Source organism: Ischnura elegans, chromosome 3 (assembly GCF_921293095.1).
Source record: "Ischnura elegans chromosome 3, ioIscEleg1.1, whole genome shotgun sequence".
In the NCBI taxonomy this organism is placed as follows: domain Eukaryota; kingdom Metazoa; phylum Arthropoda; class Insecta; order Odonata; family Coenagrionidae; genus Ischnura; species Ischnura elegans.
The window spans coordinates 69,291,298-69,318,277 of record NC_060248.1 but is presented as its reverse complement, the minus strand read 5'-3'; the positions used below and the strand labels follow the sequence as shown (position 1 = coordinate 69,318,277).

At 39.5% G+C, this 26,980-nt stretch overlaps 1 protein-coding gene across 1 annotated transcript in view; it reads right to left on the bottom strand.

Annotated features, from left to right (window-relative positions):
• LOC124155201 (transcription factor COE1-A) overlaps window positions 1–26,980 on the bottom strand; it is a 245,334-nt gene that overhangs the window by 120,706 nt on the left and 97,648 nt on the right. The window lies entirely within an intron of this gene.

The following is a 26,980-nucleotide window of genomic DNA, read 5'->3' as shown; positions in this document are numbered from 1 at the left end:
TTTCTCTTAACGAAAATTTTAGAGTTGAAATTTTATTACAGAATATTTTGATCGATTTAACCATGCTTCAAGGAATTAGAATAACAAGATAGTTTGATTAATACATCTATGCACTTTGAGCCATGCGCAGAGTCATACCACGAGCTCGTAGATTTAGATTCCTTAGTAAGATAATGGGAAAAGAGTATATGAATATTTGGAATTGATTTCCTTGAAGGAGAGTAGTAATTAATCGTGTAAATTTGAGATACGCTCATGCCCACGAGTGACTAATTCAGAACAGTAAAAGTTATATTAAGGTGCGAATCCCTTTTTTTGCCAAATCTCCCCTCAGTATTTGGTTGCAATCATCCAATCATGTGTTAAATAAAATTAAGTTATATTATTTGTCCTTTTTCAAGATCAATATGTCCCCTTTTGTGATAAATATGTCCCCTTCTATGGTTGATTTTTTTGATTTGACAATTGCGAGCGGGAAAGTAAGTCACTTTCACTTCCCACACGATCACCAAGCAAACAATACATCGATTTCCCTCCGGGTCACCTCCGGATCAACATCTAACATAATGCTGACCCCAGACAGTCTCAGGATGTGATAATAAACTTTGCATCCGAGAGGGATCAATCCCCGAATCCTCACTCCCCAAGCAACACCCTCTTGAACTCGACCCAAAACGGAAGATCGGCACATCCCGCTCCACCCCCGATACAACCCTCCCACCGTCGGCGGCAACCCCCTTTGGACGACTCCGCGTACTCCACTCACACCGTAGGGGGGGGGGAGGAGAAGGGGGTTCTCCGCCCCGGAAGAGTCGCGTGGCCATCTCCGGATGTGTTGACACACACAAACACACGATCCGTCCTCCCGACGATTTTCCGGTGGCTTGGAGTCGACGTCCGCCACTTTCCACTCCCCACTCTGCGACCCTTTCCGGCACCCTCCTCCTCCTTTACAACGATGCCCTCCCTCCTGCGCCCGTAAAAAAATTGCTTCCGAAAAACCTTTCTCTTGCTCGTCGCCACCCCTCCCCTCGTGCGTTTTTATTCTTTTTCCTTTCCAGTTCATATCTCATTTCCTTTCATTTCTCTCTCATCATCGACTTCTTCAGAAACTTATTCCTCCTTTCAAGAAACCATACACGCATCATATACTTCAAATAATGTCTGCCCTCTCAATGAAATCCAGTGGAATAACCATTAATGACGTAGATTTTAAGTTCGTTCAAACTTGAAGGCACCGGCCTCGGTGGGGTAAGGTCTTCGCCTGCCAAATCAAAGGTCGTAAGTTCGAATCCCGCCTTGGTAGATTGCATGGCATTTTCTTTCTTGGCTTTCAGGGCATGGATGTTCATGTACGTTTTAATTGTTAAATTTCATAAAAACCCCGACGCAAAGGCCAAAGGTGCTGATTTTGCTGGAGTGGCAACAAATAAAATAAACCGCATTCGTATGATAGACATGCATAAAAATTTTGTGCTTTCAATGAACTCCAGCGGGACAACCATGAATTACATAGAATTTTATATTGCTTCGAACGTGAAGGCATGAAGAATGTAGAGCTGATGAAAAAAGTAATTAACGACAGGAAGAAATCATAGACTTGGCTAACTGCACTTTACATGCAATAGCATGCAATTTATCATACAACAGCTCCAGTTTTTGCAAACACATACACAATGAAAAAATGGCAAAGAAAGAGCATTTACAAACTGAAAGGAAATCAAACAAGAGCAGGCAACATTCATAACATCTTAAAGGTAGTAAAAGGGAAGGCAAATGCAAAAATAAGGCAATCGGTTTTGAAGTAACAGAGAAGAGTACTTAGGCCCATCTAGAGATTGGCGGTGACAAATGACGAAGCTTCTCCGCTCACCACTTAGGTGCCCCAACTGACGATGGGCACTCAACGCATGACACCTTACTACAAAAGCAACCAGCTCCGACCTAATCGGGGGTCGCGTCTACGGGCTTGCAGCATCCCTTTTCCGTTCGCCTCAGCAGCAACCCTCTAAAACGTCCCACCTATGCGTCCCACTCCTCCCTCATACCATTTCGGACGGGACCCGAAAGATTCCGGACCGGCAATCTCTGGCCGAAGAGATAAAATACGACACTCTCTTTCCCTCGCTCTACATCTAGTTGGGAGGCGGGTTTCAGATACGGACGGAGGGGAGGGAAAAGTGGACAGCGATAAAAGGAGGCCAAAATACAAAAGGGAACGAAGCGACCGGGGTTGGGAATTCGGCGGAAAAAAGACACGGGGACCGATTCCGGCGCGGGGAAGCGGGATTTGCTGAAGGTTTTATTTTTCTCCCGCCCCAGGGAAGTGGTGGGAAACCAGAGAAGCGAATTGCGCACGTGCTATCCCATCAGCGGGACGGGCGGTGAACAGAATAGATGTCTAAAATGCAGGGGTTTCGAATTATTAGGGGATGATGCATAAGTGCGGTCTGAACGTTTCCTGATTCGGAGACTGAAAGGTGCCGCGTGGCGCACGAGTAATGCGCAAGCTTAGTGGCATGGGAGAGGACGCAAATCGGTCGTTGAGGGTCTTTGTCGGGTGGACGTTTCGGAATGAGTTTTGCCGTTTTTCAAAAGCAGGCACCGCAGATATGATACTACGCATTGGAAGAAAAGTGAACAGTGATGTTAGTATCTCGACCGCCAATGGATTCAGATTAATGTGACCAGTTTTCCGATACTACTCCACAGGATGATACATAACCAATGAGAGAATATGCCGAGAAGATGATTGAGAGAAGGTTCAAAGTGCTTGCAAATCACGACGGAACAGAGTGTAACCTACATTATTTATCTCTCCTATCATTTAAAATTCGATGGATTCTGAAGTTGTTGGAACTTAGCTTTCCGGTGCGAGTTTACTAGAGGTGGAGGAGTTTATTAGAGATTTATTATACGGGTGATAGTTTAAATTTATGCAGGTTATTGAGTTTCACTAGCATATATAGAATTGCGATACGCTTAAAAATCGATTAGATAGCAATTGAAAACTGCAGTAGACTTGTTGGCTCAGGTTCGCCACCACCATCCATAAAACGTATTATGTATTTCAGTTGGAGATTCGTACACTGCTACCTTTCTTGAAGTAGTAAAAATTTAGTGACTTGAAAAAAACTGTCTGTTTGAATTCCCCGCTGTTGGATTCTAGCAGTATTAGGATATCTTTACAGACGGGTTGAAAATTTCTGCTGCGTAAAATTTGTTTAGGGCAATTCAAAAATATTTATCACTTCATTTCGGTGTACATGATCAATTTCCCATAGTATATACATAGGAATAAAACATTATATTGACCTCAATGAAAAATCAAGAAAAAGATAAAAATTTAAATTACTCAAGATCAAATTTTAGAAACCCAATTCTGTTTAACCGACATTTATCTGAACACAAAAAGTTACAACTCAGCATGGTTATCTTAACACGAGCAAATTTGGCAGCTCAACCATTCTGCACAATTCATAGTATATTCAGGTTCTTCTCGGAAATATTGCCTCATTCGCAAGCACACTTTATACGATATCGAAGCGCTTATCTTGACTTGTCCTTTCATAAAATTCAGCAGCGATCCACGAAGGAAAATTAAATACCCAAACACTGGCCTGATACCCGATTAACACCATTTCCTGGGCCCACCTCCATTTTCACCTCACCCTAGCGCCACCTCAGTCCCCAGAATCTTCAGCATACACCTCCACCGAACAAAAATCTCACACCTTTTTTTTACCAAGCCTTTTGATTCCACGAAGGCCAGGATTCCCCTACAAAAAAGGGTAGACTGGGCCGTGGTCGGTAGTTTAGAGGCTAGTCCCTGGACCATTTCTGCCGTAGGACAGAAAACTAAGTGAAAAAACCGATGATTTGATAGAAAAGTTGGCGTCATCGTCATGGACTAGATAGGGCTAATCCAACGCGAAAGACTACATATTATTTTCGTGAAGATTCAATCGCATGAGATTTTAATTGCTATCGTGCATAGCCGTTATGTATGAAATTGGGAATGAAAATGATCACTGACGTCAATTGCCGTGAACACGAAGATTACTACGATGTATAGACCCATAGAAATATATTGACATAATAGCGGTCTAAGTCACTTGAAATGTCCAAGAATATTTATCAAAAATAAAAATCAAATGAGATTATTTGTTTTTCGATTGATATTTGAATATTTGTGGCTTGATGAGAATGTATTTGGTAAAAATCACTTAATGAAAAAAAAACTTTCAGCTAAGTGCACAAAATTAAGTTAACATATTAGTTCATAAATCAGTATTTGACTATCAAAGGCAATTATGTACACGAAATGGTATACATTGGGTCAAAGGAGGCCAGATATCCCACTGCGATAAAACTGAACTCGGTGTTGTAAGGATCGCAGCTCCACAAAAGGGGGGTTTTTGCACAGTTGCCAACTTTTTTGAAAAAGGAACGAGAGATCAAGGAATCGAAGGAAATTTTACATGAATGCACTACATTTGTTGAGTTGCGAAAGGAACGTAAATCATTATGAATAAATTAGAAAGCATACTAAAAACGTACACGAAAGAATAATTTGATACTATGAAAAGTGATTATTTCGTTGATAAACAGGGGGCCTAATTTACAAAACCTGGTCAGCGATAAACGTAACTTGATACAGTCGTTACTTTAACCTGAGAAAAGTCTAAAATTACATTGAAAGAGCTGAGAATAAAGATCGATTAAACTCGAGGCTTAGGTACAGTGAAAAAACTACTCAAATTAAATTTTCATTTCGTTGAAAAATGTTAACTAGAAGTAATAAAATCGGCCCTTGAAAAGTAATTTCACGAACACTGAAGCATATGGAATACGCGTTACGGTTGGTAACCCTGGTAGTTTGGCGATCGGGGCAGGGGGGACGGGAGAGGGAAGGGGGCGTTGGTGGAGTTGGAGTCTCTCAATTGGCTCGTAACGCACCTTTGGGGAGAGATAGCCACCCAATGCAGCACTCGCTTAAATCCGTTCACCCTTCTCATCAACGCCGTCTACTTAGCGAGGTAGGAGTGGGGTAGATACAGGTAAAGGGGGAGGAGTGGTCCACGAGAGAGTGCAATGGAGAGAAGAGGGAGGGGAGGGGAGTTAGGTGGAGATACTACGCTCCCAGCATGCCGATTTTAGCCTGTCCTTTTTTTTCCTATTCTTCTTTTATTCCGCTTCGAATTTTTTCCGTTCGATTTTCGTCTTTCTCTACTTTTTTTAGCCTTTACGAAAGGGTCAGGGGAGAGTTAGAGCAGAGAAAGATAATTGAGCAACGCTCCAAGGTGAGAGGTGAGTGTTAGCGTGAGGATAATTTTTGTGCTACGTCAAAAATTGATTTTACTCTTAAATAAATGACATTAAATTGAGTGAATTGACATGGAAAGAATATTTTTTAAATGCTCTTAATTACGCTCCGGACCGCTTCTTATGCATCCAATGCTAATCGCTATTGTATGTGGAATATAAATATGATTTCAGCCATATCATAAAGAATGCTGTATCAGTAGGAATAAAAAACTTGGATTTTTAGACTCAATATTTAAACTCCATAAAATATTACCAAAATGAATAATGAGGGAAAATTATTTGTATTCTACCCGGCAACCAAAGCATTTTTCATTGCAACTCAAACTAAGTGGTACGCTTAGAAATCTTGTTGCCTGAAAGGACGGGTAGATACAGTGCAGTTAGCTCCTCAAGATAACGTGGTCATTACCTCGAAATGAAGATAGCTGAAAGATTAGAGATGCCGTATGAAATAAGCGTCAATGCGTCACGGGGATATTTTAAACGAGGGATCTCCACATCAATCATTTACATCTCAAAATCTTTGGCTTTCATGATCTATTAACCTTCTCTAGAAATCGGCATTATGAAAGCGAGATCAAACATATTACTAATCTAAACTGCAGAAAAATGATCCGTATATGAAGCGTCAATAGACGTCACTAGTTGACACAGCTAGGCCACCATCATCCATAAAATGTATTGCCCGTTTCAGTTCGAGATTCATTCAACGTTATCATTCTTGACTTCGTAATCATTCCGCAAATGTAAAACAATTGTCTGTTTGCATTCCTCGCTATTGGATTCTAGTTTTTATCTATACAGACGGATTTAAAATTTCTGTGACGAAAAATTTGTCTTGGGCCATTAAATATATTTTAACCACCTCATTTCGGTGTACATTATTAATTTAGCCCTTCAAAGATACAGGAATAAAAAATAATGCTGCACTCAATGCGTCTAGACACAATGCCCTAAATTGAGAATTTCATTCCCTTGAATACAACATCAGAGGGATAAAAACCATTTTTCACGTATTGCGAACGTTATCGTTTCGTCTCGGTACACCTTGCGACGCCAACTACGGCTATTCAACGATTCCTTCGACATCTCCGCCAAGATCTCGTTCTCTCCCCTCCTCAACCTCGATTCCCCCGCCCAATCACAATCAGGACTTTTCCCGGGGGCACCGGTCGCCCTTCCGCCGGGGCCATACGTGCGGCTTCCCATGGGTCATCAGCGCGCCCCTTAAACTCCCTTTAACCTCCAGACCTGGCCTCATCATCGGGGTCAGAAACTCCTTTTAGAGCGGGAGGAGTCATCTCACGCCCAAACACACTCAGGAGCATGGTGGGAGTGAAGAAAGAGGGAAGGGGGAGGGAGGCAACCCTCTCCACTCCCTTAATCCTTGCCTCCCTCCACTCGGTCATCATCCCCTCTCTTAGCGGCGTCTCTCATCGCGATTTGGGTGTGTGTAAATACCCAGTTCTTGGGGCATTTTTGATTGGTTTTTAACCCTGGTAAACTGGCCCAAATGTCATGCTGGTATTTAATTTTTATAAGCTTTAACACAAACCAGGATATTTTAGACTCAGGGGATAAAGATGATCATTAAGGGGTAAAAATAGATCAGAGTTTGAATTATACATTTTTATCTTGCTGTTTCGAAATAAATATTAATCTTTTGAAAATACCAGCTCATGCTCATTGGTCGTCATTGATATCAAATTGGTATGAACAAAATGAGAATTGAGGGTACGTGCTGAATAACACTGACTGCCCACTAACATAAAATTTTGTAGTTATCATAAAATATCTTATGTTTAAAATTTGAACTGTCATCCTCATCCAGAAAAAAGGGGTTGTGATTTAATTTCAAATGATTTGATTCTATAGAATACAAGAAATTGGAAAGGATGGGGAGGTAGTAACGAATCAAACAGAGAGAGTAAAAACTATGAAATAGAAAATTGCCAATGACGGATTCTCAGGACTCGGAGTGAGCAGCAGACAACCGGCGAAATCTTTTGACGCTGCATCGTACCTCTTAAGACTACTAGTTCAACCTTATTCCCGGAAGCAATGCTTTGTGTTCTATTTGGAATTGATACTGAGGAACAAAGCGAACTTGAAAAGCAGTCTAAGGCACTAGGTGCTTCCTCAGTAAGACGGGAGGCGCAAAAGCTCAACCAGGTAGTAGTAGACAAGAGACGAATCAGCGGCTCATTGTGTTGCATAGTGCAAAGGTCTCCTTCTTCAATAGGGACTCATGGGACAACATCTACTTGGAATCCATGGGGTCCCTCCAATTTCAACCTGCCTTCATCCAAAGCGACCAAATACTCATTTTACCCCACGTTTTCAGGAACTGGCCCATCACTGACTTGCTCACTCTTACTTGAGTCTAGCTTCTGTACTCGTCGCAATACAGATCATCCGCAGTATTATCTCATCCCTAACACATTAAATTGCTTACATCGTAGCTACAATTTTATCATCCTATGTACGTTATTATGTAAAAATGGCTTGAAGTTGGCCCGAAACAAAGGAATAAATTTGTAATAAGTAGCATGATTTAAACCAATAAGAAGGTCCGTTATATAATATCAATAAGTAGTTGTATATCAAATATGATAGCTAGCCATTGGTCAGAATATTTATTCACTACCACCCTTTAATTCAAATTGTCACCAGCAAGAAACTGGTCTAAGCTCGCATACTTGATTTGATATCTCTCATAATTTTTATTTTACGTTTGGAGTATATACAGCTTGAATATATACGAGCACGTTAACAAAGAAAAACAATGATATAAGTTCGAAAGTACAAACATAATCCAATTAAAACATTACAATGATATTACCCAAGGTTTTCACATATGAGCCTTTGTATTGCCGCTATCCTATCCACCTTTTTCTCAACGATGGTTAATGGTAAGGATGATCACCATGTCGCTATTTAATAATAGATAAAATCGATCGAAAAAATTAGCCGGCCGATTTATAAATAATTTTTTAGCGTTCACCAATTTGATTCTCATCAAAAGATGACGGTTTCTAAAACGTAATGATTCAATAAGATACGAAATGATGTTGAATTCAAGCCTCAATGATGAACGGGAATATGGCAGGGAAATTCTCGGACGGACTTGAAGGGCGCTTGCGAAGGATGATGAAGGCTCTGTACCCTTACGGGTTATGGGCCAACGGCCAACACAAGCGATGCCTTGATTTTGAATGGCCGGGAACGAAGTGGAAGATATGGGAAGAGCTTCGGAGAGCAGAGGAGAGAAAAGTGGGGAAGAGAAGAAGGGTTGCCTTGGAGCAAGAGGTAATCGAGGCAGGAGTTATGGAGAAGGAAACTGCAGGAGCAGCAAAAAAGACACGAGGGTGGGATTTGAGCATTATTGAAAGGATTGGTACTTGGAAGATTGATAGAAATGCCAGAATTAGGACATTGTCTTCATAATCAAAAATGTACTGCTGTTCAAGTAAGGAGTACTGTAAGAAAGGTCGCTGAAAAATTATTATTGGATGGATTATGGATTGCATTATAACCAAATGACGTCATTTATTGAATACAATGAGTATCTTTGAGTAGAATCTCTAAAATCATTGTTCAAATGATGCCAGAGATTCTACTCAAACGTTGGTTCGAATTTTGGAGGGTTCAGCTCATTTCAGACTCAGACAAAGGAGTTTTTGAAATAACTTTGAGAAATCTGCCTATACTTACAAATAGTGATAATCTCACAACGGCTTTTAAAAGGCAAAATATTATCAAAAAAGATCAAAATACGGGTTTAAAACGCCGTAATGCAAACAGTAACAGTTGTCTTGTATGGTTCAGAATTGTGGGTAGTGTGAATGCAGACTGAAAAAAAGCTGATAGTTTTCGAAAACAAAATTTTAAAATGCATTTATGGTCCCAAATATAACGAGGAAATATGGAGAATCCGAACCAACAAAGAGCTACGAGAACTTTTTAAAGAACCATACATGGTAGCACGGAAGAAAAGTAGAAGACTACGGTGGGCAGGTCATGAAACAAGAAGAGAAGAGGACACTATAATAAAAGCGATATCAAATGGTGGACCAAAGAGAAAGCGACGATCGGGACGGCCACGTCTACGCTGGATAGATCAGATTGAAAAAGGCATAAGGAGAATGGATATTTAATCTGGCTGGATGCGAGACCGAGAGAGATGGAGGGGAATTGCTGGTGAGGCCAAAAAACTCCTAAGGTTCGAGTGGCCTATTACGTAGGTAGGGAGGATAATCTCATTTTAATAATACTAGCCACTCTGATCAAACACATTATGCCGGCAGATGTCTACATATTTTTCGGGTGTTCATCACTATGATTTTTATCTAAATATAATAGATTCCCTATTTTCTTTCCCTTGGCTACCTGCCGAGGTTTTATGTTGGGGTGTCCAAAGGTTTCACCCGGAATTTGAGTTCGGGATATATCGTTCAGCAGCCAAACGCTCATCACATAAGGCTTACATGATCCACCTGCAGTAATGTACCGAGTACAAAATGAATTTTTTTATTCTACATTTCAAAATGAATTTTATATATTACACAGCATGTCTTGAAAATATTGATGCATCCCTTTTGTTAACTTAACCATTCGGATTGATTCTCATTTTTGGAAAAATAAACATCCGAGTGAAGGATTTACTGGAAACACTGGGAAGGATTTACGACAAGAATTTGAAAAGAACCAGGCGAAAAGAGGAGGGCAATTTGCAACGTTGAAGAGTGGAGTGAAAAGAAGACAAACGAGAGACCTGAGCTCATTTGCTGGGACATTTTCCGGGCGAAAGAGCCGAGGGGGAGGAGGCGGGGAGCAGGTGCGACGCGAGTGTGAAGGCGTTGACGGCAATGTCCGCCCGAAACTGTCTTGGACCCTCCCTTTTTTATCGCTCCAGTCCTTCGTCCCGCTCTTAGCGAGGCACTCCTTAAGGTCAAGAGAGACACTCACGCTGCATCCCTCACTTCCCTCGATCTTCCTCCCTCTCCCACCTCAACGCCGGCTTCGACCTCTCTCCCCAGTCACCAAAACTTCTTCATAGATCCTTCGGGAGAACTTAGAGAAACTCCAGTCTCCTCATGCTATGCACGAAGACGATATTCTGATTTATGAAGCAATGTCACCACACAGATCGAACACGCTAACTGGTAGGTGTTTACGTATTTTTTCGGGTGTTTATAACTGCCTTTGATGTAGTATGGTCTGTTTTTAAAAAGATAGATTGGCCAGCAATCTTTCCTGGATTTTCAGATCAGAAGTCGACCAGAGTGCAAATAAATTGTATAATATGTCCGATGAAATAGTCCTCTTACAAAAAACAACCATTGCGGCGAACACTTGAAAATTAACGAAGATTCCTTCATATATTGCAAGAGCTACTTAGTATTATTTTGCCTTTCATTTTGCAATCAATATCTTGGTTTTTGAATACCCAGTTCGATTCTCTAAATAAACAATCGATCCAGTGAAACTCATGATATAGTTACAAATGTATCAAATACAGTTATTTGTTAAATTTTGGTAACTTTGATAATTTGGAGAATAAATCATTGTAGAATAAATAAATTGCCCTAAGAATATCTATATTAACTTTTGAAAAAAAATTGTGAGGGTAGTACGGTTTCCAAAAGAAACTGTTTTTGGGTCATGTAAAACGCACTACGAATTGAAAAAAAATTATTTCGTTTTTGCACCTGTAGATCAAGGTAGTTTAAAAAGGAAATTGTTTCTCATTCACAAAAACTATTAACAATTCGAAGGAATAATCGTATAATCATTTATTGATAGAGTTCAAAACTCTGCCATGTTGATAATTTAACCGCTCAATTAATCTCGACTTTAACAAGGACAGAAAAGAGGGAAGAAAGCGGAGAGAAAGAGATAGCGGATGCGAGGGAGAATCCCAAAGTGTAAGAACGGCATTTTCCGAGACGCGCTCCATCCGTTGCTCCTTCGGCAGCTTTCTAACACTGTTCTAGCCGAGACGACGTCTGCGAGAACATGTCCTTCCCCTCGGCCGCATCAACCCAATTCTACGAGATAATTCCCCCAGGGCCATTCTACCACTAGAGTCACACCTACAAGCACTATTTTCACAGCTCCCTTTCACACCAGTGACTTTCGGTTTTTAACCGCATATAAGTTTCAGTATTTTTAGCTAACGGAGAGGCATCAAACCAAGTGGAATGGAGTACCAAAGGGACTAGCCTTAAAATACAAATTACTATGATCAAACATTTCACTATGCAGGAGCAGTTTAATCAAGAATTATAAAGGAAGCGGTTTATTCTGCGGATGCAGCAATAAAACCCTCTCCTCTTTCCGTCAGGGCGTAAATTAATTGAGCAATGGAGACACTGGAAAGAGAAATAACATTATTTAATCTTTACCTGCGTTACACTGCCGATAATTTGCATAAAAAATGCGATTCTTGGTGAAAATTGACATTTTTTTATCGAGAGAACTTCAATGTATCTAAAAAAATTATTTAGAAATTTTAACCTTGGATTTTATGGGAAATTTTGGGATTGTACCATTTCATCTACCTCTCTCTATTAATTACTCCTTTAAAAATCCTTCTTTCTGGCATTTAAATCATTACTCATTTTTATATTTCCACACTCTCTAAGCCACCTCATTTATTGCTGCATTGCCTTCTTTCCCCTAATTTGCAAATGGACTAGATATGCGATACAAGTTGGGGAAACTGCCAAGGATTAAATTAATTGTGTGAAAATGCATAAAACTTTTAAATTCAAACAAAAAATTATCTATGGATTGAATAACGTATACGCGGTAAATTTACTGTAGATGGTAACGAAATTCATTGCAAGATATAACACCTTCATCCCTTCCCTTCACCCAAATCATTTTTATGCTAATGAGCGATAGTATAATATTGACAAATGTAGTAAAAGGGAAAAAGCATTAAATAGAATATTGCTCTAATTTCTGTCGAAAAAATCTTCGCCAATCATTTTTTTCCTGGAATACTTTCTATTGCAATTGCATTTTTAACCTCCATATTTGCTGAACATAACCAATTTACAATTTCCAGGTAATCAGCTCCAGTTGCAGTAATTACGCCAACATTCAAATATTTTCCAATTGTCCCCAAGAAACTTAACGTGACAGGGCCAGTGCATATATACACGTATTTTTAGCACAAAAATGGTAAAAATTAAATGGATGTTAATTTAACAAAGGAGAAAAACAATGAAATGATGAGAGGTAAGCCCCGTGCTCATTATAATTTTTCCCAACGTACGACGAAAAGCACCCTAGGGGAAAATGAATGATATCACAACCCAATTAACTCTAAAAAAAATTTTCTTGAATAAATATTTTTATACGGAACGCTGTCATTGCTGATCACATTGGCATAAGCGAAAAAAAACGTGGAATTGAAAAATGCCGCAATAATACGACTTGGCAGCGCGGTGCCACCGAAGCGTCAAATTTTCCTGGGACAGCCGTCCGCGTGCATTACAGAAAAAAGACCAGCCTTCGAGGGTCATTTTTAACGGTGGAAATGCATACGCTTAGGCTTAGCTGACGGGAAAAAAACGATATCCTTGCGAAAATTGTGGATGTTTCTCTGTCAATTAAATTAATCGAATTACACAGTAGCATTACGATCCAATACTAAGAACCTTACAAAACTGTAATGTTCTGAGTTTAGTGAAGCTATATCGAAAGATATAAAATAATAGTAAACATGTCTAATATTCATTGTATAATATGATATACATCGCATCTTCTGTCATCAGCATAAAATTATTTCCCTAGGCTATCGATGAACAATAACCTTCGCGGAATAGTCACGTCTCTATTGTAAAAAACAAGCTGCTCCAAAATGGATTGTATAAATTGTGTGAAAAATGCATAAAACTCTTTTAAATTAAACCAAAAAATTATCTCTGGATATGTTCCACCTAATTTCCATGTACTATCTATAAATATATTCTGTCTGGGTACAAATTTAAATCGATATTGTTGGGTTTTGCATATCGCCAAACTGTCTAGAATGACTTCAGGGCTTGAGCGTAACCAATAAATTGGTTTGAATAATGAGACTAGCCTAGGGATGTGATGTAAAGCACAAATAATAATCGAGTAGCTAAATATTTACGAAAATGATTGGGTTAGCGGGAGACAGAAAAAATAAAGAAATTAAATACAAATTTGGCCCATAAACATAAAATTCAGGGAAATTTTTTGTGGAAGCAAATGCAAAAAAAATAAAAGAAGATGACAATCTGAGCCTTTGGCGGAAACTAATACCACTAGCTACAAGGAATAGGCTGAAAACTTATCCATTACTACAAAACAGGCAACTGATTGCAAATACGTTGAAACGATTTCGAATCTATTTCCATATTTTTCACATACAGAGCTCACATATTTCCATAAAAACCTAACCTAAGTTAAGCCTTGGTGGTTTCGTAGACCACCCGACCAGCCCCAACACAGAATGCTTTCCACATCAACAAGGCATATCCTAAACCTGTTATCCGCATTCCCTTTTGAGCACTTCCTTAAATACGTTAACTACGAAAGAGTGACTGCACCCGCAACTGAATTACAACCTAACTAAGCGGATGGAGGAGTAATTAACTATGATTTCCAAAACTTCTACCTGATTAACTCCCATCTCCATCGCCATTCGGAGAGGCCCCTTCCCACAATCTCCTCATTCCTCGTCGCTTCCATTTACTCGGCGCATCATAAACGAATTTCTCCATTTGCTCACTCCCCTCCCATGCCAATTTCGTCTGCTGCCACGCCTCATCAATCAATTCCCCCGTAGAAGAAGAAACATAAATCGATGCATAAAATCTATGACGAAACAAAATATTGCAAATATTCAAAGAGAGAAAGCGACACAGTCTTGGCTTGGTTCAAGGTAAAGTACATCGCACAGGCTCTAAACTGATCCCATTTGTCGACGGCGATGATCTTTTACGAAAATTTTAAGTCCAAAAATGTGGGCGATGCAAAATGAATGCCGCTGCCCTGAGAAAAGCGGAGTGACTGCTACTCAAAGGTATGAGCACGCGAACATGAGATAACGCTGAAAAAATCTAATTATGGAATACAGTATCTTGCCATAAGCAGAATAACTGAAATATTTAAATGAAATATATGAGTTGCAAGATGGAAACTGTACTTCACATACAGGAAGAGCTCAGCGAAAAAAATAAGATACTTGATTGAATTTTCAACTCATTTATACCGAAATACTTTCATAACATCGAGAAAACTGAGCAACGCTCTTACTCATACATATCAGCATTACACGAATGCAAATAATTTCACCAAAGCTTTGAATATTTTCAGGAGTAGTTACACAACTCAAACCAAAATTGCAAACACATGAAATAGGTACTGAAGCATAAGAATATGCAAAGGAGCAATGGCAATGAGTGCAATAAAATGAAATGATATTATTTTAACGCGATAATTCTGGTGAAAACAATATAAAAGAGAAATGTTGCAAGTGTCATGGAAGACATTAAAAAATCCAATTGTTTCTCACATTCTGTCTTTGTTACAATGTTAAATGGGCTTATCGTAGAACCTTGATGAGATAAACAGATTGGTGTATCTGTCAGAGGTACTCACTTTTGATTAGGATCACTTCAATCATTAAGAGCAGTGAGAGGTACGGGCAATATACTGCTTATGATTCTGCATCTCGATTTATTGAAAACAAGGCATAGACATTAATTCTCGATTTTCTCAAACAGCAAGTTAGACGACCATACACTTCGCGTCGTATAGGCGAGAAAGAAAAACTTTTCGTGTATTTGGTATACCTCAAATGGTGCTAATATTGGCTATAAATATATAAACTACTACTGATTTCGTCGAGATAATGCCGAATAAAGGTATGCAAAGCACACTTAAAATAAGCAACGGTACTGCAATCAATACCTACCCTCATAGCATTTTACAAAAAATAAATTCTATTCCTTGGACTAACCCACCTAAATTAACTCGCTGGCTATAAAGCCCTTCCCGATATTGGATCATTAGCCATTTCGCTTACACGGCATTTTTTCGCAAGAAAACTGCTTCAGCCTACAGCGTTCTCAACGGACCACCTCACTCATCCGCTGCATAGCCGACGGTTCACTTCTCACGTCTCCTCATTCAACCAGAATTCAGGGTATTAAACGAAGGAAACTGGCCCCGTGAGGGCAAGGATCAGGCCTTAAGCATTTGCAAATGTTATAGTGCACACTCGCATTAAAGTTTGCAATACATTTGTGAGGAAAGGAGGTTTTTGAAAATGCTTGTCGAAAAAAAGTATGAAAACAGATGAAAACAGCGCAGGTGGGTGTTCGAAACAAAAAGATTGTGACCGTACTTCGGTTAAAATAAACAATTTTTTCAGTTATTTCCATCCTCTAGTGTTGTTATTTCTCTCGTGCGCGTAACTGCGAACTAAATCATTTGTCTATGCATTAATATTTAAAACTAGAGATTTATCGTTGCTGTATGCAATGATTTTTATCAAAAGGAATCATATTTCAGGCATTTTGGAGACAAAATCGAAGAGGATGGAATATTGCAGGAGATTATCCCTACTTGTGTGGGCCCAGGGGCTAGGAATTTCTCTGGGTGACCCTGCCCGCATCACACTAAATCCCACCCCCACCCAGCAGCACCAATCCATGCAATTCGCTCACTACGAGAATTCCTGACTCGCATAAGCCATTCCAAGCCATACGCGATTCGGGCCCGCCCGGATCCAATGCCAATCTCATGCATCTCCCAAAGGCCTCCCCTTCCCGAGACTAACTACGCCACCAACTTCGCCCTTCACGGATCCATCTTGACCCATTTATTAGTCCTCATATGGCCGCTTATCTCATTCTCCACCCGTAATTCTCTCTTCTTGTTAGCCGCTTCATCTTATTATGAAGCATTGTATCCAGAATTATATTTCTATGGTTACGAAAATACATCTTGTCGAGGGTTGGTACTAGGTATCAGCTTTTTACCCTTAAATATAATACAGACTAACTGGCTGCCTCCAGATTAGCAGTGTCGCCCATTAAAAAATATCAGAGTATTCAATTGCAAAAGAATAAGGAAACAGTAGGATACTTCCGTAGGAAAACATCGAATGGAGAAGTTTCTAAATTCATATTTTTCAGGACTTTTGCCGAAAAATTCTAGATAACCCATATGCACACGCTATTCTTAAGTTTTCGACATTTATAATCAGACAGATATTCTGCAAAAAAATAACTATGTAGATTCGACCACTCTTTCGTGAATCAAAAATTGTTGAAGTTGAAGCCAATTTCAAAACTCTGTGACATTACCAGAGATGCGAAGGGAGGCGAGGGATGAATAATAGTGTGTAGCGTCAGCGTGTGGCCAGAATCAGTTTGTGACGTCAACAACTTTCCACGCTTCATCCACGACAAGGAGTCAGAGATTGGACGTTTCTTCACCTATAATTCGAAATTATGGTGGAACGGGGAAATCTAGTGAGTGGATCGATCAGCCGGGATTCATACACCTGTGAGTTTGTCCGGGGTGAGATATACCCACACCTACCAAAACCAATCCTCGGGTGGAATCACTGAGATAGTGAACTCGAAAAGTAGGCGACGTATTCAGAGCGGAAAAAGACCTTCCCTTTTTGAGGACCCTACTGCGACGGGAAATTTAAAAGTTGGCAAACGATCCCATCGGCTCCGACGTGAGTGCACTACCCACTGCTTAACTCAACCGGTCCCTACGCATGCACCTCCCCCAACGGCTTCCACCCAGTTCCCAACCCTACCCTCTCCTCCGCACCTCTCCACTGACGCGGCCCAATTAGCTCAGGCGAAGCAGAATTGATTTCATTCCTGGTCCCTGCGCCGATTAATAGAGGCGGAAGGAATCGTAATTACTTCCGATTCGACGGGCTAGAGGGAGAGGCTGGATGCGGAGGGTTGTAGAGCGTGGGATCTGCGAAAGGGGTGGGGAAACGGTGGGCTGTTGCTGCGGCTACGGGAAGAGGAGGGGGTCGAGGGATGGCAAGGCATCGGCCGCGTGAAATTGCGGACGGTGGAATTAAAGGGAGAAGAATTTGCAACAAAAAATGAGGATGTTGGAAGATAGGTAAGATGTCGTGAGGACAAAAAATTCTGTACAGAAAAGATCTGATACTTTGGTCGGCCACAATTATTTGGGTCTAAGATAGAAAACCGCTCTCCACAACATTGTAGATTTAACTCGAAATATAACTAGATGCCTTTTCCATACCAAAGATTGCGAAGACAGAGAGTATTTTTAAAATTATTTGGTACAATAATTATAAAAAATAATGTATCAAATTAAATTACAGGCATTTTTGTTAATCTCAGTCATGTCTAATTGAGCATGGTACAGGTACAGATAATTTTCCTGAAATATAATTGAGGCAATATTTGACATACCTATTCAAATAGAACCAATAACTTGTCAATTAGTAACTCCCATTTGTCTTAGCAGTTTTACACCGCAATAAATGTTTCCAAACTTTGTGTTTAAATGTTCGTAGTATTACAAAGAAATATTTTTAATACTACAAAAATTTCATAGCTGATGACGTGCGAAGGGTATATTTAAAAACATAATCATAATTGTCCAAAACAGTGGAATAATTTGTACTACAGTACAAAAATTAATGAAACATGTAAATATTCATCGCATAACTATGATTTCTGTTCTACATTAACTAAATTACTACTTTCAAATTAAATTAGTAACTTATTTAATGAAACATAGGAAGTAAATACGCAACTATAGATGAGCATGGTAAATGAGTAGAAAACAAAGTTAGTAACTTGCCTCATGCATTATTTCTGTAGCATAAGATAGTTTGAAGATTCATTTCAACACTAATTCGTGACCAGCAGTGGGACGCAATACACGATACGAGTGTCGGTACAATCTCTCAGTGCATCTCGTGGCACACATCAGGTGCATCTCAAATTTGTCCCCATGAGCCGTGTAAGCTACAATTAAGAAACTCCTTCCTTGGTAAACACAAGCTATCCATTAAAATTTAAAAAAAATTAAGGCTGTCGATACACATCGAGCTTATGCTTCGTGAGCTTATGTTTGAGGAATGTTCAACGGCTAAACAGACAACGGAACAAGTTCATCAGGCAGCCCTGAGGGTCAAGGGGAAGTCTTCAATAACCTAACAGGTAACTGAGTGATCCGCTGAGACGATGGATTCGTCGATGAGGTGGATTAAGGAGCCATGTATGGAGACAGTCCGCGATTCAACTAAGGAGGGGTATCAGAGGAATGGGGTTGTGAGAGGGAGGAGGAGGGGGAAGGGAATCGTTGAAAGGCAAAAGAGGGGAGGAGTTAAGATGGAGAGCGAGAGTTAAGGATGACTCTTACCGAATGCGATCCGACCAAGCGTTCTGAGATGATGCTATGATTAGTTAGCAGTTAACGATGCTCTTAGGTGGAAACTATTAGGAAAGTGAGATAAATAATTAAATTGGAAAATGGAAAGTTTCAAGAAGTCGCTCTGGCCTTGAACAGCGGGGGATAAAAACTATTGCGAAATAAATGCAACGAAGTCCAGGCAAATTTTTCTTAAAATTTAAATTTTGCATAACACACTTTGTGTGGGTAGGTCTTTAGTTCATTCATACTAGCTAATCACTCGTTCCGTTGTTAAAAATGGTAAACTGCTTCACGACGTACGGTGGAAGCTCACATCCGCCGGACATCCATGTATGCGTTAATAATTCGACACATGGCTTAGTTTATAAAATGGTGCACCGGTGCACGATGCTAAAAACCAACTTCCAGCCAGCGACTCTTGTGATGAATCAAATAGTGGTACTGCGCACTCATTAAAGCGAAGTACGTTTAAAAATTTCACATTGTACATACTTGAGAATGATCTGACGGTCGAAACGCTTCGTACATTATTCAATAAATATGTAGAAAATTGCTATCTCTCTGTTTCAATAATCGGATATCAGTTTTGGGATTCAAGGACACATAGCGGGAATAGTTCTCTCTATTAGCAGTACACTCGGAGCGTGGCTGCTTATAGAGGTATCGTAGAACGTGGCATTAGTACACGGTGGAGGGACAGAGTGGATCCACGACGGGTTCTGAGAGTAATTCATGGAGTCGGCCAGTGGCGTCAGTTCCGTCGGGGCAGCCACTAATCTGCGGATTAGAAAGTCACTGCCCCGGAGGAGGATGTAATTCTGCATCATCTCAAGGAAGCCGGCGTGTGCTCTGCAACAGGTTACCTCAATACTTAAAGCAAGTTGTACCTGCGACGTTAAGACAACGATTCATAAGCCATTTCGGGCATCATCTTAAATGCATTCGACTACCGGAGTGATGAAATACTAACAGAATTGGTTCAGGAAGCATTGTTGGCATGGCAAAATAAATTAATTAAAAATTATGTCGAATTACTAATAGGACTGGTTCAGGAAACCTATGGATGGCATTACTGAATAAATTAATTTATAAAATGTCTTAGACTGTTGGAAATAATCTCTTTTTACTTTCCTAGCATCTAAATAACACGACCAAGCGATGGAATTTTTCAAGGAAATAAGGTAGTCACCAACATAGATTGCCTCTCATCCTGAAGCAAAATACAGAGAATACTGGAGAAAAATATGAAGATAAGGTGAAATTTGCGAAAAAATATAAATAGATCCAATCAGTAGCTATTTTATCATTCCCGGCTTACGCGGTGACTGGTGAGAGCAATCTCACTAAACTACTAACGCGGGAATACACTCCATCCACATGTAGGTATGTACCTATAAATGATAATGTTTTTTTCATTATAACAGTGATGTGTGGAACTTCATATACACTTCACGCATATTCAAGAAAACTACAGCACCTCTGGGGTCGCTGAGAGGTTATTATCCTAATGCATTTCCATAAAGGACCACCGCTGCGTAATATACGGTGATTTTCTAAAATTTAAAATTACTTGCACATTTTGATGAGGCCACATTCCCTTGCTGACAACTGTGAAGAATCGCATAGATTTTTTTAAATCCTTGGCGAATGAGAACACTCAACAGGGAATAACCGGACACTCCTATGAGTCACCCGCCACCACTACGCGGCCTTTGGGAGAAGCTCGTTCTCCACGCCTATGATATGGGCGAAAGACTCTTCGCACCCAGGGATAGGGCGAGACGTCATGAGGTAGGTTAGGGAAGGCGTAAGAGAGAAAGAGAGAGAGAAAGGTTGGGAGAGAGGGATACAGAGAAAGTAAAGGGAAAGGACGGGAGATGTGATAGACTTTGAGTGGCATTAGGAAACGTCTCGCCCGGAGTGAGGACGGCTGCATTCACGGGGCCGCTCCTCCCGAAGACGAAGAGGGGCGCTCAACATTCGATATATATAAAATATATGTGAAGGGAATAGTACATGAGCCGTTCAGTCCGCGCCCTGCGGCGCTGGGAAGGGGCCCCAGGTGGCGCGGCGGGGCTGAGGATGGGGAAACGAGAAGAGATTGGCGTCGACTGTGTTGGTGAGGGAAAACATCGCGAGGGGTCTCCGAGAAATATGGCAGAGAGTGAGTCACTGGTTTTACGGGCACGCACATGGGAGCTTCCCCGACGAAAATAAAGGAGTTCGTCCCATTCCCGTCGACGTCAATCTGCCCGCGAACGGAGCCCGGCGACATTTTCCCGCGAGCCCCGTGTGGATGAGTGCCGACCTTAAAGTTGGTCGTTCTCCTATTTTTTGTTACGCGCCATCCCGGGCCTTGGACGAGATCATTCACGACCACGAGCATTGGTGATATGAGTGCGACGGAATGTCAGTTCACAGTGATGAGAACTGGTCGTCAAACACGAGGCAACGCCAGGCTTACAGCACCATCGAGGTCTACGCAACCTTATTTCTTGAGATGTAAACGGGGATGATGATAGGCGAGTATATTTTGAAATATTTCTAAGCGATTTACAACAAGTTTTCTCTGATGTAGCTGCAATAGTTTGGATGAAAAATAATTAGCGTAAAACCTTCACCCTTTCCATTGCTAAGAGAATGGATATAAACTATATTAATATATTATAGAACACATATATACGTACACAGCTAAGCTCAAAACTTTTGAATAATCAAAATATAATACAAATTAACAAAGGCACTTTATACACCGCGCGAGTTCCAGGCTTAACCAAGGAATTCACGGAATAATTCACGAAAATATAATTAAATTACCCATTCTTGAAGGAAGAAATAGATATAGTTGGCGAAGTTACTCTTAAACAATGCAGTATTTGTGGTTATAGATTAGATGTAACTTGAAAGTTAGAGATATTTTTAAGCTAAACTTTAAGGTAAACTAAGATTTAATGTTAGAAGATTAAGAAGCCGTTGTTGATAAAAGTAATAACTAACAATCATCTGCGTAAAAAGTCTATTAACTGATAACAACGACATTAGACCTCAACGAAAGCGAAGACTAACACTAATATTCATCACGTGCAAAATACCCACGCTCAGAACAACATTATTGTGAAAGTTGAAGACTTGGAAAAAAATATCTAATAGAAGTAGTTATTGCTAACAATTCTTTCCGACTTTACTTTTAACTTCGGAACAAACTGGAGTGAGAAAAAGACGATTTGTTAGTCTTCACGTAAAGTATTCCAAACTTTATTACGTTTCACTACTTTCATAATTAATTGCGACCAGGAGACAAAAGAGGGGAGAAGCGAGATGAGAGGGTTAGATAGGCAAGAGGAGAAAAAGGGTGGGGAGAGGTGGTCACAGTGTCAGGCCACGCTAGACCCTCACTGGCCGACGGGAATGGCATATTTTCCGAGGAATATATTTCAAGTTACTACGCGGACAACTTTTATTTTTTTAAACTCTTTCATCAAAACTCTCTTCCCCCATGCGGTAAAAAACGCGAACCACCTCTTCGACCAAAGTTGTGCCGGTGTATAACACGGATCTCACTTGGCTCAGGGACCGCTTGCCACCTTCCTCCCATGGCTCCACTTCATCTCCGGTGCATTTAAAATCCTTCCACATCCTCTCCTCCGCTTCCACAGGCCATAACTCTCTCCCTCGCCACCCGACCAGATGACAATCCCCCACTCATTACACCTCGTTCTCTCCGCGCGCTTTTCGCTCTCGTCCCGTTTCCAAGGGATCTTTTCCTATATCGTACCTTTCCGCTTACTACTCACCCTTGTTGCAATTCTCTCTACTACCTTACCTTACTGGTACTTTGATCTGCCTAGAATTATTTGCAGATATTCCTTTCGATTCTCTATGAACATATATTTGCATGTCTTAACACATTTCCTCACATAAAGTGGGTTTAGGATCAGAAAATTACCTGCCGAACCCCGTTTTGTTTGCCATTTATGTAAGATATTACTTCTTAAATTTTATGCATCTTATGTACCTACTGATTAAGTTCTCGTTCAAAGATAAATGAATGAATAATTTTTGAATTTCAAAATTGAAAGAATATTAACAAAAATAATCTTTAAAACTGGAAGACAATGGCTTACATATATAATTCTGATTTGAATCCGGTTTAATAAAATATTATATAAGACGGAGCTAAATAATAGCAATGAACACATCAGAAAAAACAGGCAAAGATCGCAATAAAACTTTAATACCGAAAATATGACCGTAAATAGTTTAAAAATTGGATTTGCGGTTGGATAATCACTTAATTTAGACCGTCAACGATATGAAAATAATTTTTTGTTTTAGCTGCATTTAACGATGGTTTGGTAGTATTCTCCTAGTACTAGTAATTTGGACAATTGATAAAGGCTCGGAGTGAAAATAAACCATGTCTGGTGTTGCCGTAGCAATATTCTATATTCACATGAACTCCCAAACTTTGCTGGTGGTCACATGTTCTATCTTGAGATTTCACGATACTTTACTGATATTGAAACAATATTCATACTCATTGAGACACTCGAGAGGCTCTCTGTTTATATTGAATCCCAGCTCTTTTCAGTCTCAGTATTCAACACCATTTCCCACCTACCTCCTTTTTTTTGAAATTCCTATTCCATCGTTAATTTTGGCTCGCAAAACTCTCTCTTTTCCCGCTGAAAACCATCCACTTTCCCTCCAACTCCCTCTCCTCCTGCTCCCTACCCACTCCCCTCCCTCGCTGAACCTCCCCGCTTTAACGTCGTACCCCTTCCTTCAACGCCGGTGTCGCTGGTTCACGGCATTTGCCACGCACGAGGCACGGCGGGCTTAATTATGCATGTTAATTGGTTTGCATAAGGGCTCGGGGAACTGGAGGTGGGGAGATGGGTGGGGAGGTGTTGGGTGGTCGCGGCGGCGACGTGGAGTCAGAGGAAGGGGAAGGAGGAAGGGTTAGGTTAGGGGCGATAGTGAGGCAGTTGCAGGGATGAGGTGAGCGAGGAAAGGTGTTGGCGCGCACTGGTTTCGATATCTAGTGCCGCAAAGTGGCGAGGGCGCGCGATTATTTCAAGGAGGTTGGTCTGAAAAACATAGCTCATGACATTTTTATGATAATTACGAAGAATTTCTCTTCCATTGGTACCCCAATGACAAATGGTCACAAAAAATAGGCTTTACCCGCTATATTTCTGGATGGAAAATGAAAGAGGTAAACTATTATAAATAAAACATTAGAAATGTTTCAAATAGATTATTGAACCTTGCAAATTTTATTCCTCCGTTTTCCATAACGAAAAGGTTTCACACAGTTAATCCTGAAATCATCAGCTATATATATTCTGGAGTTTGAAGATCGGAAAACGCACATATATACATGGATTCTAATAATGATACTGATCTTAGAGCCGGACAATGTGTATTGGTACTAATTGCTGACAATGTTTGTTTGTTTTTTTGACTAAAAACCATCTGACTGCTGTAATTGACCAATTTGCAAATAGGTGATGTAATTGAAGTCAAATCACAGTAAATGAATTACATGGCGCCATCGTTGGCTCAAGTAGTTGGAAAAATCGTTGATTTAAATAGTGTATCTATACATGTAATTATATAGATAGAATCATTCACATTCACGGCATACTTATTTTGCTTTCAACCGATATGGCTATCATCCAAGATGACTAACGCCTTTTAAAATAAAATATGCGAAGACTATTTCTTTTGAATTGCTCAGTTAAGAATCCAACTCTTTGAATCATGAGAGTTCATTGAATGAAATCAGAATTGATGATGTAAAATGCAAAAAATGTGAAAGTGACGATGGAGTCCCGACGAGAGCGAAAGGGATTCAACTCGGATGGAGGGATTATTCCGGGGAGAAAGGTATAACTCCTACAACATTTCTAATCCATTTAGAGTCGATATGTTATTTTTAATAATTTGCCAGTAAAAATAAAAACTTCGATTCCGACAGGTGAATTTTTAATTACCAAAATCTATTGAAAAATTCCTAACTTTATTTCAAATTCATAGTCCGGGAAGTTGCTATTCTCAATTACAAATTATCATTTAACACTGAAAATAATCGTAATTTGAGGAACACAATATTGCTCCAGAAACTGGAAACTTATTAGCAAACATAAATAAAATTGGTGAAGATAAATCTAACACTAAAATCTGCTAAGTATATAAATTATCATCGTCAAAAACAAACTTTCGCGGGGGATAAAAAATATAAAATTCAAACGTAAATATTTTTTCAAGACATCAAATGGCCAACTGAACCAATGTAAGTGCACTAGCTCTATCGGTATTTGATGGACCCAATGGGTACGAAAAAAATAATTTATCATATGGAAAAATGAAAATTAACTGACTACGGCGGGATTAAATAAATAAGAGAAAAATATTTTGGAAAAATCCGCGTCACCATATAAAAAAATGTGGGTTTCCAAGTGTAATTACAAATTCACGAGAAATATAAGCACGAAAGATGCTTAATATTCAAACCATAAAAAATGAATTCCTTTTTTATGAGCACACAATTAATTGCGCAGCTACTCATAAATTTTATATTTTTTCTTCACACCACCCCTAATTTCATAATTTAAAATAATTAAGCGGAAAATCTAATTAATTATTTAATGAAGTTGATTAATTTTAATGATCACATATCGATTTCATGAGAAAATCCTCATTGAGGAGAATAAAATATAATTTAATGTAAAATGTGGTCAATGAAATAATTCGACAAATTCCAATTGCGAAAGGTACATTTAAAAAAATCACAGATTGAAATCCCCAGATCAAGCCCCTTCCTTAAGCGAATTCTGATCGTTATTATTTGATGAAATGGCTTGTGGAAAAAATTAAAACATTTGCCATTCACATTCATAATTATTACTTATTAATATTCAATGGAATTAATTTGTAGCAGCCAAGAATTTACTAATTTTCTGGTTTACAAATGAAATAGTTTTAAGTTGAGATACGAGCAACTAACAATTTTAAAGCAAAATTGCTGGAATATATCCCATTGTAAGTAAATGTGTCAGAATGTTTTATTCATAACATTTAAAACTTACGTAAAGTAATTACAATTTCTGAAGTAATTAATTTCTAGTGTTATTAGTGGCACCACTTCGTTGAACCCAACATATCTTTTAAGTGTTGACATAATGAAGTGAGATTCGGAGAATCCTGTAAACCTGTTGAAAAATATACAGGCCACTCAGTGCAAGGTATTGGTATCTTATATGATGTGAGGTGCGATGTGGTGGAAGTTCTTAATATGTATTAGTAAAATTGCACATTGGAACACTCAAACATTGCAATGTCCAATTTTACTAACTAGGTATTGGTAATAAAATTTCGAGATAGATGAAGTGATAGGAAAGAATTACACGTTGGTGACTAATACCAATCCGCGTTAACTATTAGATAAACGGGCATACAACGGGTAAAAAAACGAGAAGATTATGATTCTCTAAAATATTGATAAAAATTTAATTATTCTTCACTTTATAATACTATCACTGGTTATAAGAATGACGAGAAGTATGTCATAAATGGAGCCCAATTGCCTTCTATTTAATCCACCAATTGGTCAATCTGCCCCAATTACAAATTGGAAACATCATTTGGAAGCACTTAATTAGATTTTTATAGATACGTTATGTTTAGCGAGGGATTAAACGGCACAACAGACTTCATAGCCTTGACAATGCCAATCTCCCGTTGAAGATTACTACAAGGCTATGATCGGTTAATTCCTAATTCCCATACTAGATTATTCGCGAGGCCCGTAATGAAATACTCAGCGGTAGGCGTACATTCCTTGGATAAAAAAATTTTTTACTCTTTACCGAGAAAACTCACCGGAAAACAAAATGTACGGAGTGGGTGTGAAACGAGGAGTTGTATCACGGAATTGGGAAAAGGAAACTGAGGAGCATCATCAGGAAGAGAAAGACCTGCTATGTAATACATGCCATGATCAATATAATGGAGGGATAAATGGAAAAAAAGTGCCTTGTGGAAGGCCAAGCGTAAGAGTAAGTAAAAGGGGCAGATTAAGACGGATACAAGGAAGATGAAAACCAGGAACTATAAAAAATATCTTAGGAAAAGAAATGGATCCCAATTGCTTTCCTTTTACATCCACCAATTGGCCAATCTGCCCCCAATTACAATTTTCAAACATTATTTGGAA